The sequence below is a fragment of the Cebus imitator genome, unplaced genomic scaffold (assembly GCF_001604975.1).
Source record: "Cebus imitator isolate Cc_AM_T3 unplaced genomic scaffold, Cebus_imitator-1.0 Scaffold132, whole genome shotgun sequence".
NCBI lineage: Eukaryota > Metazoa > Chordata > Mammalia > Primates > Cebidae > Cebus > Cebus imitator.
The window spans coordinates 2970802-2974179 of NW_016107447.1; the positions used below are offsets into that span (position 1 = coordinate 2970802).

At 49.7% G+C, this 3378-nt stretch overlaps 1 protein-coding gene and 1 long non-coding RNA gene across 5 annotated transcripts in view; one reads left to right on the forward strand and one right to left on the reverse strand.

Moving 5' to 3' along the window:
* The window catches only part of EYA2 (EYA transcriptional coactivator and phosphatase 2), a 292281-nt gene that overhangs the window by 278482 nt on the left and 10421 nt on the right, over positions 1-3378 (forward strand). The gene's annotated exons all lie outside the window — the stretch shown is intronic.
* LOC119473102 overlaps positions 874-3378 on the reverse strand; it is a 7683-nt gene continuing 5178 nt past the window's right edge. Inside the window, exons 3-4 of the long non-coding RNA XR_005202286.1 lie at positions 2942-3043; positions 874-1202 (exon numbers count right to left, since the gene is read on the reverse strand). This is a non-coding gene — a long non-coding RNA (uncharacterized LOC119473102). The remainder of the gene's footprint in view (positions 1203-2941; positions 3044-3378) is intronic.

Here is a 3378-nt window from a genome sequence, read left to right on the forward strand (position 1 = left end):
TTGAGACAAGGTCTCAGTGAATTAATATCTTAGGATGTAAAAACAGAAAAAAGAAAAAGGAAAAAAAGAAAAAAGAGACAAGGTCTTGCTATGCTGCCCAGGCTGGCCTCAAACTACTCCTGGCCTCAAGTGATCCTCCCACCTCAGCCTCCAAAGTAGCTGGGATTAGAGGCACGTACCACCTGTCTGGCCCAGAATCTGCATTTTTAACAAGCCCGCCAGGCGACTGTGGAGGCATTAAAGTTGAAGAAGGCCCCGAAGTCACTGGTTCTCACACTTGGCTCTCATTGGAACCAGCCAATGAGTTTCTGTTTCTGTCTTGGTCTCGCGGCAGCCTGGGCATGAGGAGCCGTAAAGGTCTTTGGGTGATTCTAATGCGTGCAGCCAGGAGAGACCACCCCCTCCCCCGCCAGCTTCAGGAACCTGGGACCATTCATTCATTGCCCCAAACAAGAGGTCTGAAGGCACTAGAGGCGAGGCTGGCTCAGCTGTGGTCTAGAGAATTCTGGAGTTCTCTAGACCTAAATCTAGAGGTTTTTAGCTGGGGGTGATACCGCGCCCTCCCCAGGAGACATCTGGGAGTCTTCCTGGTTGTCACCATGCCTAGAACCAACCACTAGCCCATAAGGGAAGGGTTTGAGTGAGTAGGTGGCTAATAGTGTCTGCAAGATACACACTGGCCCCAAAAGCTTCTGGTGCCCCTTCCCTCCGCTTCTAGAAAGAGTAGAATCCCACTTCTCAAACTGGACAGAACCCACTTCCAGTCCCAGCTCTGCCACTTTCTAGCTACGTGGCCTTAGGCAACATACATACGGTCATCTTTCTGCGCCTCAGTCTCTAGATCTGTGAAATGAAGAGTACAAATACTTCTGCTTCCCTGGATTATTGAGAGGTTTATTGTTGATGCATACAAAAGGCATGACTCTGTGCCTGGTATACAGCAGGCACTCAGTACATGGTGGCATTTGTCACTAGTTCCTCTCAGTTTTGCTTAGGAGCCTCAGGTTCCGTGTCTTCCACTTTCTCTGGTAGCTTTCCCATCAGTTCTTTGGGACAGACTTTCCATCGTGTTCGTGGCTGCGGTTCTAATCCAGCCCATGTGCCAAGCGCACTCCTGGCAGTAGCTAGGGTTTATGGAGCACTTACTCTGCCAGTTTTGCCACCGTTGTCAAGGCATAGCTCCTTTACTCTTCACAGCATCCCTGTAAGGTAAATGTTTTTATCATCTGTGTTGCTCAAAGCGGAAACTGACGTTACAGAGGTTAAGTATCCTGCCCAGCGTCACACAGCCCAGGCAGAAGAGCCACAGTGGAGTCCCAGGGTGACTCCAGCACCTCTGCCCTTCAGGGCCACACTTGGTGGCCTCTCGGATGCAAGTGTGTTGATTGCAGGAGTGAAGCAACAAGCTCTTGGCAGGTTGGGTGCTGCCTGCATACCCAACCCTGCACGGACGGAGGAGGGTAGCAGGAGGGCTTGCTCAGGGGAGACAGGGATGGAGCTGGCCAACAGAGAGCATCTGCTCTCCATCCAGGTTAAGGACTGGGAAATGCTGGGGCTTTGTCAGACTGCTCTGCTTGCCCATAGCTGAGGGGAGATCACCCGAGCTGTCAGCTCATGAGGAGTCCACAGCTGGTGGCATGCCGGTCCCCTTCCCCTCGCCAGCTGTTCCTGCATCACAGACCTAGCCAGATGCATGGCCGCGGCTTCCAGCCTGGGGATTACCACAGATTCCCACAATTCCAAGTGTTTTAGGAGGTAGGCTGGGCACAGTGACACACGTCTGTAACCCCACCACTTTGGAAGGCTGAGGCGGCTGGATCACAAGGTCAGTAGTTCAAGACCAGCCTGGCCAAGATGGTGAAACCCCATCTCTACTAAAAAATACAAAAATTAGCCAGGCGTAGTGGCACGTGCCTGTAGTCCCAGCTACTTGGGAGGCTGAGGCAGAGAATTGCTTGAACCTGGAAGGCGTAGGTTGCAGTGAGCTGAGATCACGCCATTGAACTCCAGCCTTGGCGACACAGCGAGACTCTGTCTCAGAAAAAAAAAAAAAAAAGTGCGCTTAGAAGAAAGACTTCTGCAAAATACAGGCTAGAGAAAATACTTAGTAATCTAGGAGACAGGGGTTGGAATCAGGGGCCTTGCCCTGATGTCATTCCTCCCTCTACCACTTCCTGTGTAGCCCTGAGCAGGTTATTTGACCTCCTTGTGCCTCAGTTTCCTCCTCGTGTGTAAAATGGGGCCACTGATGCTGCCCAGCTTCTAGGATTCATGCCAGGACGTTGGGAATTCACACAGGAAGGTGTTCAGAACGGCGTCTGACACACATAAACTCTTCTTAAGTGGCACTGTGGTTACCTGGGGAAGGTGGGAAGGAGGCCAAGCCTGGAGGAAAAAGCCGAGGAAACAGCCTGAAGCATGTCTAGGAGTTCAAGACCAGTTTGGGCAACATAGCAAGACTCTACCTCTATGAAACATACAAAAATTAGCCAGACATGGTGGCAGGCACCTGGAGTTCCAGCTACTCAGGAGGCTAAGGTGGGAAGCGTGCAGGATTGCTTGAGCCTAGGAGACTGAGGCTGCAATGAGCCATGATCATACCACTGCACTCCAGCCTGGGTGACAGAGCAAGACTTTGTCTAAAAAAAAAAAAAAAAAAAAAAAAAGACGAGGCCTAAATGCAGAGTGTGAGGGATTTAACCAGGCAGAAGCTGGATGTGGAATAAGAAGAGTGGTCCAGGTTCTGAAATGAGGTATGCAAAGGTACTGGGGCAGGAGCTCACTTGGTGTTTCAGGAAACCAACAAGAGGCCTCCGGGGCTACAATGGAAAGACAGTGGGGAGATGAGACTCAGCAGAGCCAGGATCATGCTGCTGGGGGCTTTGAACTGTATCTTAAAGCTACTGAAGGCTGACAGAATAGCAGGCTGAGAAATACCCACAGGGTGGCTCTGGAAGTCAGCTGCCTGGGTGCCCGACCTTTATCCATTATTTTCCCCCTATGGTGAGCAAGTCAGTCAACATCACAAAGCCTGTTTCTTCGCCTAAAAAAAACAGAAATAAAAATGGTGTCCACCTCTAGGGTCATTGTGAGAATGAAATAAATCATGTTAAAAGCAAAGCCCTGCACATAATAAGCACTCAGAAATGTTCATCATTATTTTTTTATTTTATTATTAATTCCCTGACTCCACCATAACAATATAAGCTCTATAATCTGCATATTTTTGTTCATATCTGTGCATTCAGTGCCTATTACAATATCAAGCACCTAGAAGACACTCCTGAATTTGTTGTTGGATGCATAGATGGATGGAAGGCGGGATAGATGGGTGGGTAGTTGGGTGGATGGATGGATGGATGGATGGATGGATGGATG